At 43.9% G+C, this 15,520-nt stretch overlaps 1 protein-coding gene across 5 annotated transcripts in view; it reads right to left on the bottom strand.

The window, feature by feature from the left end:
* Positions 1-13,240, bottom strand: part of DENND4C (DENN domain containing 4C) — a 79,723-nt gene extending 66,483 nt beyond the window's left edge. For 4 of the 5 annotated variants that reach the window (XM_055699621.1, XM_055699624.1, XM_055699625.1 and 1 more), the window contains exon 1: positions 13,057-13,240. The gene's annotated coding sequence lies outside the window, so the exon portion shown is untranslated. Of the gene's footprint in view, positions 1-12,039; positions 12,497-13,056 lie in introns of those variants that run through there. The other variant, XM_055699622.1, reaches the window with a different exon arrangement.
* Between the last annotated feature and the right edge of the window lie 2,280 nt (positions 13,241-15,520).

The raw sequence follows: 15,520 nt of genomic DNA, 5'->3' as shown, positions 1-15,520 counted from the left end.
CTGAGGCAAAGAAAACATTAAGTACCTCAGCCTTTGTGGCAATGCTCCCTTCCCCACATCCAATAAAGGATGCAGATCACCTTTGACCGTCCTTTTGTTTCTAATGCATGTGTAAGAACATTTTTTGTTGTCTTTTACAGCAGTGGCCAGCCTGACTTTAATAATCACCCTGCATAACCTCACAACATCCTTATAGTCCTCCAGAGTTGCCTGCCCCTTCTTCCCCAGGCAGTAACCTCTCCTTTTTTCCCTGAGTTTCAGGCAAAGCTCTCTGGTTCAGCCACGCCGGTCTTCTTCCCCACCAGCTTGTCTTTCAGGACATGGGGATGCCTTCCTGAAGAATGTCCAGCCTTCCAGGAACCCTTGGCCCTCCAGGACTGTCTCCCAAGGGACTCTATTGACTTTTAACAGGACAAAGTTTTCCTCTGGAAATCCAAGGAAATGGTTCTGCTGAGCCCCCGCTGCTTACTTCTTTGAGAATTGAAAACTATCATTTCATGATCGCTGTGCCCAAGATATCCTTCCCAGGATTCCCAGCAGTCCTTCCTGGTTTGTTAACAGCAGGTCCAGTGGAGCATCAGCCCTGGTTGGCTCACTGACCAGCTGTGTCAGGAAGTTATCTTCCACACACTCCAGGAGCCTCCTAGACTGTGTCCTCTCTGCTGTGTTTGTCACTTAAGGATCAATTTTGTCGGTGTTAAGTCTTGCAGCTTTTCAGACCCATTTTAGAAGCAAATGGAGAACATTTTGCCCTTAAAGAAAATATATTATTGTTCTCCTTTACCCCGAATTTTCTTTGCAATTTCTATGTATTCCTGTTCTGTATATGAGTCCTTGGATTGCTAGAGCAAAAGTCAAAGGAAAGGAGGAAACTAGTCAAAAATTTTCAGCTTTATATTTAATACATCAGAATTATTCAGAAAAGACACAAAAGCATACTACTAACAATTTAAGATTTTGTCTTCAGAAGCAGAACTGAGCATTTTTCTGACTAAAATCAGACTAAAAGCAATGTGGAGGGGGAAAAAAAAAAAGAAGAAAAAAAAATCATCAAACCACCCCAACTCCAGCTACTTCTACCTCACTCAAAAGCTGAAGTTTTCCTATTGTACAGTAATTTCAAGTTGTCCAATAGTATAAAAATTGGCATGGTTACAGACATGTGAGGCCAAAAAACAAACTCCAAAGCGACCTGCAGACTCTAGAGTAGAAACAGCTGGAATCAATGAAGGCAAATTTGGTACCAGTAAATGAAGTTCTTTTGCCAAGGACAGAAAACAGAAATGGAAAAGATGTGAGAAAGGAAGAATGACAATCATCAAGCAGTCCAGATACACTCATTTAATAAACCAGTTTAATCTTGTTCCATCATTGTTGTACCCAAACTGTCCTTTCACGTAACAGGAGATGGCAACTGCTCCAGAGGCTGCAAAGAAAATAAGTCCAAGAAAGAAATCAAATAATAATAGTTCTCAGAGCAAGGGAAGTACTTTATAAAATGCACTTACTGCCCCAGTTGCAAGCTTTAAAGGTTAGCCATGCTCAGTATTATGTAATGAGTGAAACATCTGCGGCCCTGGAAACATTCTTTGTTAGAGAACTCTTTCTGTAATTGGAAACTCCATTGGAATAAAGCCAAATATAGTAGCCTGAAACAAAAATAAAACAGTGAAGAAAAAGTCAAGGCACAATAGTGCGGTGGTTAAGTGCCTTTGGGGAGCCCAAGTCTCCTAGATTGCTTGTTGTAGGTTTTTTGGTGCCCTTTTTTTGTTAGGGTGATGCTGGACTATGGTTTGGTTTTGGGAGGTCACAGGAGAGATGTTCTGTTTCAAATACACCTAAGATGTTACTTGAAGTACGCTACATACTCTCTTTCTAGTAAGAATTGAAATAATTAAGTATTAGCATTGAAATTATTTTGCCAGAATCTCCAGTGACAGAGATTGCCAGATCACTGAATCATGCTTTGATTTCATTTTTGTTAGCTGCCTACAATACAATCAGCCATATGCTTGTTGAAATTGTCTCCTAAGGGCTCCACAAATCCACAGTGGAAAACCCATTCAGTAGTTTTTGAGGAGTATGTTTTTCCTCATTATTATCTTTTGGGGAAAAAAAAAAAAATCAGACTGCAGGAAGATGTCATTCTTCTCTGTAGGTATTTCCATTGGCAGCTTTATCACATCAAACACAGGCTGGTTCACTGACATTTTGAGAGCCTCACAACCTGTGCCCACCCCACTGAACACCTTTCCTGGCAATCAAGATGACTACTCCCATTTTTGGTTGGCCTATGACACCAGCCTCAAATCACTTGGTTTCATGTCAGCATTTTCATTCTTTCTCAGCTGCTTTTCAAGCTTGGCAGGAGCTTATTAACACCCCACAAGCCTGTCTTTTAATCCTCTTGCCAACTCCTCATTAAGAAACTTGTCTTTTGCCAAGATGGCTTAAAAAAGTCCAAACCGCATGCTTGACAGCAGTTAGAATATTCATGGTTTTGGTCTTACGTTGCAGCAGCGAGAACCTTACAGGAGGAACTGTCTCTTTGCTCTTTATGCTGCACGGAGCATACCATGATCTTGATCTTTTTTGCACATTTTTGCAGTGAGGGTTTGCATTAGCACATCTGTAGCAAATGCAGAAAGAGTGCAAGTTAGGTCTCCAAGTGATCCCTCTACATCACTTACATTGCAGGTCATCTTGCAATGAAGTTACCACAAACAAAAATCACACATAAAAAGCTTAGGCAGGAGTATGGTTCCTGAAAACTTAAGCCCTCAGTTTTCATAAGTATCTTCTGTATTGTCAGATGTTTTAGTGAAACTCTTTCAAAGACAAGATCTTTGTTTAGTATCTAAGCTACTCTTCCCATTCCTAGATAAAGGCTAATAGAGAAATGGATCAAGGCAATGTAAGAAAGTGCAGTAACTGTCATTGATTGCCTCTCATGTCTCTTCTGATTTATTTTAAAGAATGTCCATGAGAGGACCCATGCAACCACACTCCAGTCCAGTCACAACTCCAAAAGCCAGAATAAAATGGACCAAAGCCACCTAAAGGATAGTAAAGCCATCTTAAAATTATGGAAATGGAAAGGCATTCACAAATAAAAGTCATCAAGTGGATGGTGCATCTGTGAAACCACACATGTAAAATGAATCAAAAATTTTCATGATGACTACAACTTTTGCTCCAGAATAAACAAAAATATTGCTTAAGTTTGTACCGACAAAGTTAATTTCTATCCACAGAAAATAAAGTTTTGTCATTCTGTGGAAAATCTGACTTGTATTTTCCTTTTATGTTAAAATTTTCAGTCACTTTTGAGACAACCAGAACACCTGCTTTTTACACAAAAACTCATCACAAAATTTTTTTGCCTTTGAATTCTGCGGTATGTGTAACTTATGCTTCCACCTCTTAAAAGCCCTTGGTTATCAATCCTTGCTTCTCGCTGTGCTCACTTAATATTCCTGAATAAATATATTCAGAACTATCTGAATCTATTCAAGCCCACATTTCAGTCTTCTGAATAGTCTAATGATCTCAAATTAGATGTATATTAAAGATTTGTATTATATGAACTTCTGAAGAAAATAATCATGAAAGATAACACATTAGAAAGGTACTACTTAGACAAATATTTTCCTCAAACACTAAAAAAACCTGTCAAACAGAATAGCAAGCCCATGATTGTCATGAAACCTGACCACTCACCAGATGGCAAATAAATGTAAAGTTTGACATTACATCTATTTATATTGTTTGCATAATATTATCACCTAACACTAAAATATCTATACTGTATTAGTCAACACACTGGTGGAGACAAAACACTTACAGGAAACTTGATTTTCTGGAATGAGCTATATAGATTCTGAACACGAAAATAAGTACCTTAAGTCAGAACATTGCTAGGAGTATACCTGCTTAGTTACAATACAAACAGAGAGAAAGGAAGAAAAGGTTATATTTTTTTAAAATTTCCACCAACATTACTAGCAGCCTCCAACATACTTGCCTAACAATCTGGAGAACTATCCATTCAGAGAGCATAAAACTTACCTATGGGTAGGATTCTGAAAGCAAATTCAAAGATTAAGTCACATTCTCTCTTTTGCAAAGAGAAAAAAGGCAACATTGATTTACTGGTTTATATTGTTGTGCTGTTCATGTTTACCCTTTATTCTTTGCAACACCCATTTCTGTCATAATTTAACACATGCACTTGTCTTCCTATTTAAAACACTATTTATGCATGGTTTTATGCATTTTTTGTTATATATCAAAACATTATGTAATGCTTATATTGATATAGTAATACACTAGAAATGAAAAATCTGGTTTCCTAAAGCAGGCTATGACTACTGTGGGCATAACTCACAGTTGTTTAGCATTCCTACTTCCAATTTAACCATCTAGGAATGGATTAATCCAATTTACTTAGATCACTGATTTCAGCTTTTTCTAAATTGTCTGGAAATTCAAACAGACATCCTTCCCCAAGGTTTGTTCCCACACACCTTACATAACCGCACAGTCCCGTCAAGTCTACCCAGTGCTCAGTTGCTGCGGCATGCAAAAAAACATTTGAGACCCCTACATTCATTTTCCTGCACAGTGTGGAGTGGAATGCACAATTTCTCCTTTGGTGGGGGAATGGAGGTGGGGGAGGTGGCGGGGAAGTATGCCAGCCCTTACTATCTGCTCCAAGTATACAGTAGTGGAACACCCTCATTCTCTTCCACTGATACTGCTCCACTGCACACTTTACTGGCTCTAGGAAGAGGCAAGTGGGACAACAGTCACATGGTCAGAAGATTTACCTGAGAGGTAGGCTACGAGCATTTCAGTTTCTGCTCAAAAAAAAAAAAAAAAAGGGCATCACACAGCCCTCTATAACAACACAGTTTTAATCCTGTAAACTCTTCCCCTCCCCACCTTCATTCTTCCTCTGTCTTTTTTTAATAGGTCTAGGGCAGCATCAATACTCCATACAGACAAAAGGAGAAGGAATACAAATGGAGTGATACAAGATAATTTGCACATACCAATGTGGACAACTCAAATGCTTTCAACTCAAGATGTTCAATGCAGCAAGCATACCAATTAAGGATGAAATTTTTACAAAGGTACAAGAAGAGGCGTTTACACACTAGAGGCTCACAGCAGATTCCCTTCTCATACTTGTGCCTCATCTGGCTGTTAATATAGCTAGGAAACCAGCTTAAAGTTAGAGGAGTGACTTATATTTAATAAGATATATTTTTTTTCCCTACAGAATTAGTTAGATCAAAGACACTAAGAATAAGAGGTTTTGAGATGAACTGTGCATACACTGTACATCTGAATCACACAGAAGAAAAGCTGTAAATGTCTTTGTGCAGGATTTGTTCTGTTTTCTTTAAAATAAACTGAAATGTCACATTAGTCATTACATTCATGGTGAATGAGTCATCATAACCCAAAGGAACTTAAAACTTTCATATATAATTATCTTACAAGATGATGCCTACAAAAAAAAGTTCAAAGCACAAATGCAGCAAAGTATACACATCAGAGTTCAAAATGACACTCCCTTTTTAAGAAAGCGTGGGTCACATACTGTGCCTTTTTTCAAAGGTAAACTTTCTACTTGGTCTACCAAATCCTGAACAACATATTCCTTGTTTTATGCATAATGTAGATTTAGTTTATTCCTAGAACTGTACCTGCACAGCCAGGAGTGCACAGAAGAATCCTGCTCTTCAGAGACATACAGGTATTCTGGTATAAGCCCCTGTGTAAATACATCACTACCAGCAAAACCAACCTTTCATTTGCAGACTGTTCTGTTTATGACTTGTGATCTTCTTACACCAACACAACTGGTTTATTAGTACTGGAAAAATTCAGTGGTATGCTTATACTTTATTCAAGTACACAAAACACAAACAGTCTTACACAGGGAGAATTACTACTTAAAGCCTAAGGCATAACTGAAAGAAGAAAATAACAAGTAAGGATGCATCCCCAAGGTTATGCAAGAATTTAGTGTCAGAAAAAATTTAAGTCTTTCACTGGTGATTCTAACTGGTGATTTGAGTCAAGTAAGCAATTCATAGGAGATATAGACTTGCTTTTTCTGGTTTCATCACAACTTTGAGTAAACAGTAACATGTTCAGGCAGTGTGGAAGTTTTCTTTTCTGTCCTGCTTAGCCTTTAATACTCAGAACTGAAAACAAACCTGGATGTGACCAATAAAAGGCATACAACCCATTCATTAACAAACCAGATCTACACATCACAGTGGTTCATGACTTAGAAAGCTTACAAGAAAATTACTTGTACTCTTCCTCCTCCTGCCAATTCCAAATTTTATTTGTAGATATTTGTGGGACCTATTGGGAAAACTAAACTTAACTTCCCATGGTTAGCTTTCCTAGGTTCCTTCTACAAGAAGTGTAAGTGGAGCTTCAAATGATAACTGAAGGCATCTGAAGTCAGGCTTTCATTGGGAATTACCCCCTAAAAAGTGGTGGTAACAGAGGAAGAAGGGAGCCAAGAAAGATGGGTCTCCCTAGGCTAAAACTAACTTGTCAATATCCCTCTTCAGTCACATCTTTGGTCATTTCAGAAGCTTAACAGGTATAAGACACGTATGTTTTATGTACATAAAACATTTCTCAGGCTCTCCAGATCCTTGAAATTATTTCCTCTGCAAAAACACATTTTTTGTGATTTAAGGAAACCTGCAAAATATATTGCTCATGCCTTAAAAAAACAAACAAACAAACCCCCCTCAGTGTACGTAAGTTCAGATTAACCTCAAACACAACAATTTTCTGCCACTTAAACCTAGATAACCAACAGTTTATATTCTCATTAGGATCACTCATTGCTTAAAAAGTTACTGGGAGAAATTAAGCATCAAGAAAACAATGAAGGCATAGGTATAAATGACTCCATAGACGAGGCTAGCGGTTGCTGTTACTCCCAAGGATGGATGGCTGATCAACTGTTGAGAACTGGCCACACTGGTTTTAATATTTTGCAATAGTCCCATTCAATGATTAGAGTAACTGACTGGATGATCTGTTGCTGTGACTCAGCAGTGTGTTTTTCCTTTAATTTTTTCTTAGACAAAGTATGGATATCCTATAGAAGTTTCAGGGCTTAACTATATAGCTATAGATGCCTTGAGTTCTAACACTAGTTAAGCGCTTGAACTACTTTTTCTTCATACGTTGCTCCTAGGTAGCTGCTTTCTAGTTGTGGTTGTCTTTCTCCCAACTTCATCTGCACTTTTATCCTTTCTCAAAGAAGAAAGATATAGTTTACACATTATATAGACATGCCTGGCGGATATCTTACTTGCAAGACTTCTACCTATGTCAGGTTTCTTATCTCAGTGAGAGTATAGTTTCTTCCCCAGAGAATAACAAAGAAGGCTGGAGCCATGTTATGTGACACCAGGAATAGCAGCACTGGGTAGCCCAACAGGGGAAAGAAAGAAAGAAAAAAAAAAGTAAAAAAACCCCCACCAAACAACACTTGCTTTCACCAGTCACACAATGCCTCAACGTCAAAGATTTGGAGGGTATAACAGGGAAGAGGAGCACTGAAGAATGCACCAGTGACTAGACTTCAGCTCAAGCATTACTGATCAAAGGCTGTAATTAATTATAAAGGCAAAAGCTATTGCTGAAATGTGTAGGTTCAGAAAGAAAGCAAGAACATGGGGTTCCTTGCCTCTGATGAAAAATGGCTACATTTTGTAGTAGAGCTACAATTTGTTCACAACTGGAAAACACTTTCAAGAGGAAGAAAGCTTCTGCTACTTCGGAGACTGGTAATTGTAAACTCGGCTTTTGCTGCCAGAACTGAACAACTTAATTTGCAAGTCAATCCCCGATTTATTCTTAACATCTTTTAGACAGAAAAACACAGGCTCTTGGTTGATGCTTTAAAAACATCAAGTCTCTTTAGAAAGGTTTTGAGACTAAAGGAAAGGAACTCAAGTGTCACAAAATGTGAAGATGAAAGCAGAATAAGGCAAAACTGGCTCACTGCATTTAACTGAAACAAAGCAAATGGAATGTTTAATGACAGGCAAGCCAACCTTTAGGCAAGAAATCATGAGTACGTTTTTACTGTTCCCTGTATCAACAATCTCGAGTTCGCTGCTCTTAAAAAAAAAAAAAAAGTCACATACATAAACTCAGAATTTCATTATAATCTTTGTTATTCTGAAAACTGTTTCCAAGTTTCCTATCTGCCAAAGCAAACAGTAAACATCAGGACCACATTTATATCCTCGAAGAGCCTGTAAGCAGAAACAAAGGACTAGAGTGAGATACTAACCAAGACAAAATTTTCTGCTCTGTTCCACCTCGGAATGCAGAGCAGTGTAACTGTATTCCTGGAACCTTAGAATAAATAAGTCTGTATGTGCACATTGTGTGACAGATGCAGTCATAAGAATAATTGAACGTGAAACAGTCACACTCCACCAGAACCCATGTTGTAGACCAGAAACAGTCTTGAACTAACTCACTTTCAACAACACAGAGGTCTGAATTGTGAGCCTTCAGCTCCACAAATCTGCAGAAAGCAGGCATTCTCATGATCATCGTTGGGGTGGAGTATTCCCAGCAACACCACCTTTTTATCCAACAAGAAAGAAGCAGCATCACATTTCTGCGTAACCGAGGGCTACGATTTTGAGAGAGGGATGATTTTTGTAGCAAGATGTAAGCTCAAAAGTACATCTAAAAATCCAAAGACTTCAGTTTACAGTTTGAAGCACTATAGGAGGAAAGCAGGCCTCGTACTGCACAGTGCAGCAAACTGATTCTCATTTTCAGATTGAAATAAGTAGTAATGGACAACTATCTGGCAACTCACATGGGGAGCAATTTAGTAACTATGACAATGATCCCTATGAACTATTTCAGAGGTCACCTACACCATGATCTTCAGCATCCTGAACATTATTCAAGAAAGTGGCGATATAAGAATTATTTAAAGAAGGAAAAGAGAGGGGGAAAAAAAAGTAAATATCTATATATACAAATATCTATAGTGAAAAACAAAAATGAATTTGAAAAACAGAGCACGTTAGTTAAATCCTTATGAACAGTTAACAAAACATGGCCTCGGGAGAAGGGATAGACATCATAAATACCTCAAGACCGGGTGCAACTGGATAAGCTCGAGGAGAACCAAATGGTTAATAAGACTAAGCAGATAATTACTGGAACTACTTGTAAACTATCCTAATTTGCATACTAAAAGATCCACCCTGGAGCAAAGAGAACCCCCTAATAACATAAGCCCCCTCCCCACAGAACATGCACGGTGAAAAAACGAACACTGTACCTTTAAATGGAGAGGAGACTTGTAAGAACCAGTGAGAAGCAAGTGTGGCTAAACGTATTTGTAAGCAATTGTTCAAAGCGTATAAAAAGTTTTGCTACGTGTTAAGGGGTGTGCTAGCTTTGTGGATTTACCACCCAGCACCTGCTGCTGTGCAGACAGGCAATGAACAAGTATCTCCACTCTGTGTGTGGACCGGCTCCTGCACACCGGGTGAAGAACCCAGATTTGGGTAACAGGAGGGAGTGATCCATGCCTTGGGATGACTAGCAAGCACGGGGAGGGGGGGGGGGGGGGGGGGGGGGGAAGTTCTACCAGAAAGATTCTTACAGTGCAAGGTACCTCTAAACAAAAAGATGCCAGATTTAGAGGTTACAGGTGCTTTTTGTTGTTATTTCAGTCAGAAGGCTATGCAAGCCAACAAAGGAAGCACTGCTACATGAAAACATTAAGATCACCAAACATTATCACTCTTTAGCATACTGCTCTGCGCCTATGGCTGCCATTGACATTTATCTGAAAGCTTAATAAGAGATCTGATCTTACATAACAGTTGAAAGACTACATTACCTTCCTCTTACAACTTTGGAAATATACCTTGCCTACCGCATTCTACTGAGACTTTTTTCCTGTTGTACTTTTAAGCAAACCCAGATGCATGCATCAAGGCTAACACAGGAACTTTTTTGTCCTTAAAGCAAACCAAGGTTGAATTTGAAATTCAATTTTCCACTGGTCAGAGACAGACCTAAGAAAGAACCAAGCTTAAAAAGATACCATTTCAAGCACTGTATTTCAACAATACATCGCACTGCTACTCCAAACGAGAATTCACACATTTTAAATCAGAGGGATGCTATCCGTATCACCATTTGGATATCCCAATTTTGCTCAAGTTTGATGGCTTTCATTCAAAAAAATAGAAAAGTTGATTGGAAAGTAATCACACACCATCTTCAAACAAGAAAACAAACAGTAAGACTTGGTCCAAAATCTCGTTAGGTTCACTCTGGGCTACACAGTGCCCAACCTTAACCTAAAAAGTAACAACCAAACGTAACATACTTATAAATTAAGATAGGGATTTTCTTAAATACTTAAATACTTAAATAATTTAAAAAAATAATACCCAATTTTTTAGATTTTAGCAGTACTAAGTGTCTATGTGTGCCACTAAGCGTTTTAACATAGAAGTCAGAAGTCATGTCCGCAAGCCAATATTTACATTTCTGGTTTCTGCTGAACTCTTTCATTGCGCTCCCCAAAACAGAACGCATAATTAGCATTTCATATCCACTGGAATGGCAAAAAGCAGCTTGTCAGCCAAGTATTAAAAAAAAATTGTTAAAAAATACTTACAGTCACATTGACACTAAAAGCATTCTCAAGCTATCTAACAGTTTTGACTATTTTTAGTTTGTATCCTTTGTTTCAAACATTTGAAATACAGATGCTAGTCTGGTTAGTAAGTCTGGTTAATCACTAGAGTTTGGTCATGACTGCTTTGCATAAAAAAATATAAATAAAACCCCTTTCATTTTCCAAACAGTTATGAAGTGATTTACATTCCATCATTATTTTTCTCCCCAAGAACGCAGAGAACATTCAGTGCTGTATTCTAACATGCTACCTTAAGAAGTGATGCAGTAACTTTTACTAACTTTGTGTTTAGTCTACACAAGAAAACAGCCAACAAAAGTAACTAAAAATAAATAATTTTATTTTTACTAATGTGTCCATGTACAGGCTCAATTTAGCTTGGTTAAAAACATCACAATAAGACAAGACATACTACAGAAGTCACACTAACAGAGCTTACAGAAAAAAAGATCAAATGTCTTGTTTGTTTACAAGCTAAAAGCTCAGGAGATCTAAAAGTTTAGCCACAGGCATTAAGTTTGAAATCAGCACAACAGTCCATGTTTGTAACATGCTCAACCGTAACAGCCAAAAGAGAAAATGGCATTAAAAAGACAGTTACAAAACAGGCATTTAATTTATATTTAATACAACTTCTTTCAGTTTTTGCACCCTTTCTAAGATTGTGGCATCACGATATATTAAGTTGTACTGGGGCGCTTTGGAAGATCATGTTTGGCATTAACAGCAGAGTTAATCAGCTTACATCACATTTAAAGCTTCTGACAGCTTCTGCAACTATTTTTCCCTATTTGACATACGAAGGCCCTAGCATATCACCAGATCCAGTTGCTACAGAGGTTATCTGGTCACGCAGCAAAGACACATCACATATCCTCGGATGATAGTAGAGGCTGATGAAGAGTTACGGCCCTAGCTTTTCCTTTTTTTCAATCGGCAGAACTAAACTAAGTTTTACAACATCTTACCAATACGATCAGCTTCCAAAACACAGCACGACTATTGGAAATGGTGCCTCTGCCACCGGCTAGCAGAGCGCGGAGGGAAGGGACGACCCCTGCTATTCAAACACCCTTCCAACAGCCCCGACGCCGCTACTTCGCCATCTCCGTGCGGGCGCGGACCAAGGCCCGAGCGCCCGCAAGGGCCAACGTTCCGCCGCGGGCCCCGCTGCCGCTCGCCTCGCCTCCGACCCCGCAAGGGTTAAAGCGGCTGACGCCGCAGCCTAGGGGAGGAGCCGGAGAGGGAAAGAGAGAGAAAAATGGAGAAATAAAGGAGGGAGCAGCCCGCGGACTCACCTGCAGCGCCTGCCACCTGCGCCGTGCCCCGCTGCCGCTCCTCCGCCGGCGGCCGCGGCGGGCCCACCGCTGCCCGAAGGGCCTGGCGCTCCCGAGGGACGGCCGCGGCGGACGGGGGCAGGGAACTCAACAATAATCATGATAATAAGATTAAAAAGCTCAGAAAGCGCCTTCGCCCTCCCGGCCCCGCGCTGTGCGGGGTAAGGGCTGGCCCCAGCGCAGAGGCTCTACCAGGGCAGGGCAGAAGCCCTTCCCAGGGACGGACTCAGCGTCAGGGAAACACCCCAAACTTCCCTCCCTCTCTGGCGAGGAAGGAAGTTTCCTCCGGAGGTGGGAGAGGGAATGGGCCAGCGAGCCGGGAGGCGCGGGGGGGCTCCCCACGCCCAAGTGCCGGCTTCCCGCCGCTCCCGAGGAGGGGGCGGCCGAAAGTCGACAAGGCGCCAGGTCCAGCGCCCGCTCCCCGCCTGTCAGGCCCCCTCCCTGCCTGCCTCCCTGCCTGCCTGCCTGCCTCCCTGCCTGCCTGCCTCCCTGCCTGCCTGCCTCCCTGCCTGCCTGCCTCCCTGCCTGCCTGCCTCCCTGCCTGCCTGCCTCCCTGCCTGCCTCCCTGCCTGCCTCCCTGCCTGCCTCCCTGCCTGCCTCCCTCCCTCCCTCCCTGCCTCCCTCCCTCCCTGCCTCCCTCCCTCCCTCCCTGCCTCCCTCCCTCCCTGCCTCCCTCCCTGCCTGCCTCCCTCCCTGCCTGCCTCCCTCCCTGCCTGCCTCCCTCCCTGCCTGCCTCCCTCCCTGCCTGCCTCCCTCCCTGCCTGCCTCCCTGCCTGCCTGCCTCCCTGCCTGCCTCCCTGCCTGCCTGCCTCCCTGCCTGCCTGCCTCCCTGCCTGCCTGCCTCCCTGCCTGCCTGCCTCCCTGCCTGCCTGCCTCCCTGCCTGCCTGCCTCCCTGCCTGCCTGCCTCCCTGCCTGCCTGCCTCCCTGCCTCCCTGCCTGCCTGCCTCCCTGCCTGCCTGCCTCCCGCGGCCGCTCACCTGCCGCCGGCCGGCCCGCCGACAGCCGCCACCGGGCGCCCCTCGCACGCCCCAGCGGTCGCGGTGCTCCCGGCCCGGAGCTGCTCCGCGCGCCCGCCTCCTCCTCAGGAACCGCCGACCCCACCGCCGCTCCTGTTTGGGGAGGAAGCGGCCACCATGTTATTCTCTCCCCCTCAAACGCCTACAGGCGGGTCTAGGCCCGCCCCGAAAGGAGGCGGTGGCGGCGGGGCCGGGGAGCGGGCGCGCAGCGCGGCCGGGGTGGCTGTTGCGGGCAGGGGGCGCCCGCGGGCGGCAGCCGTCGGCCAGGCTGCGCCGGGGAGGCCCGGCAGCGCGCGGCAGCCTCGGCCGGCCGGGTCCCGCGGCCCGGGCACCTGCGTGGCGGTCTGCGCCCCGCGGCGGGGAGGCGGGGGGCGGGGTGGCCCGGGGGGCCTGCCGGGCAGGCAGCGAGGTGAAGGGTAGGCTTCTGTGAGGTGCCAGCCCCGGCTGGTGCTGGCCTGCGCCCCGGCTTCCGTAAGATATTTGTTTGTACGAGAAGACCTACCAGAAAGTTGACTCTTCAGGTCATTACAGCCATCTGCCCAGAAAAGGCCGCATGCTCCCTGTGTGATTCTCCTTACCCGCCTGGTACTCGGCGCTTTTTCTGAAAGGAGAAGCTTAGTGGGATAGACGAGCTGTGGCACATGCCTGGGCCCCCACAGGCAAGGGGTGCATGTCATTAAAGTCACAAGAGATCAGCTATATGTTTGCAAGTCCATGGGGCCTGGTGGGATTCATCCCAGAGTACTGAAGGTGCTAACAGGTGTTACAGCAAGAACCTTCTTGATCACCTGCCAAAGGTCTTGGGAGCCTGGGGAGGTCCCTGCTGACTGGGAGCTAGCCAACGTTATTCCAGTTTACCAGAAGAGCACCAGGGGAGAACTGGGAAACTACAGACCTGTTAGTCTAACCTCAGTTCCTGGAAAAATTACGGAGATGATTGTACTGGGTGCCTCTGAAAGCCATTTAAGGGACAGTGCAGTCATCGGGCACAGTCAACACGGGTTCACAAAGTAAAAGTCCTGTTTAGCTAATTTCATATCCTTCGATGATAAGGTCACCCACCCAGTGGGTGAAGGGAAAGTGGTGGATGTAGTTTTTCTGGATTTTAGTGAGGCTTTTCATGCTGTCCCTCATAGCACCCTCTGGACAAGCTGTCCCACTGCGAGATGAGCAGGTTCACGGTGCACTGGGTGAGGAACTGGCTGAATGCCAGGGCTCAGAGGGCTGCAGTGGATGGGGCTCCGTCTGGCTGGTGACCGGTCACCAGTGCTGTTCCTCAGGGTTCCATTCTAGGGATTGAACAGTTCTGTTCAATACATGTATCAACTGTCTGGATCCAGGAGTTGAACGCACCATTAGTAAATTTGTCAATGATAGTCAGCTGGGAAGTGCTGCTGACTGTCTTGAGGGACAAGAGACCTTGCAGAGGGATCTGAATAGACTGGAACATTGAGCAAGGATTAATGGCATGAAATTTCACAAATGCAAGTGCTGGATTCTGTGGGATGGAGTAATGCCAGGCACAAGCACAGGCTGGGAGAGGAGTGGCTGGAGAGCAGCCCTGCAGCAAGGGGACCGGGGGTGCTGGTGGGCATTAAGCTCACTTGGGTCAGCAGCATGCCCTGGCAGCCAGGAGGGCAAACCGCGTCCTGGGGGGCACCAAACACGCCGTAACCAGCCGGTCAGAAGGGGGGATTATCCCGCTGCATTCAGCGCTGGTGCAGCCTGACCTTGGGTACTGTGTGCAGTTCTGGGCCCCGCAATTTAGGAAGGATGTCAAGGTCCTTGAATGCACCCAGAGGAGGGCAACAGAGCTGGAGGGAAGGGCTGCAAGGAGTGTCCTATGAGGAGCGTCTGAGGACTTTGGGCTGGTCTGGTTTGGGGAGAAGGAGGCTGAGAGGTGACCTCATTGCTCCCTGAAACTTTCTGGGGAGGGTAAGTGCAGAGGGAGGTGCTGATCTCACTGGGATCTAGTGACAGGACATGTGGGAACGGCTCAAAGCTGTGACAGAGGAGGTTTAGACTGGAGATTAGGAACCATTTCGTTACTTGGTTGATGCTCCAAGTCTGTCAGTGTCTTTAGTGTGCCTAAAGAGGCATTTGGACAATCCTCTCAGTAATAGGCTTTAACTTTTGGTCAGCCCTGGAGTGGTCAGGCAGTCAGACTAGATAATTGTTGTAGGCCCCTTCCAACTGTAACTGTTCTGTTCTATTCTATTTTGTTCTATTATTTTCTAAATAAGGACTGTGTCTTCCCTTCTGGCTGCAGATTTCCGTCACCTCGCAGCAGCTCTGACAATCATCAGAAGTTCCATTAAGCCAGTTCAATTCTCTAACCCACTAGGAAACTCAAGACGTGTTTTAAAGTGTTCATTTTTTTTCCCCGAATTTGTGAGTTGAACAAGACACCCCAAAAAGTCACTGC

Source organism: Falco cherrug, chromosome Z (genome assembly GCF_023634085.1).
Source record: "Falco cherrug isolate bFalChe1 chromosome Z, bFalChe1.pri, whole genome shotgun sequence".
Classification (NCBI taxonomy): domain Eukaryota; kingdom Metazoa; phylum Chordata; class Aves; order Falconiformes; family Falconidae; genus Falco; species Falco cherrug.
This window is presented reverse-complemented; position numbering and strand designations above follow the sequence as displayed.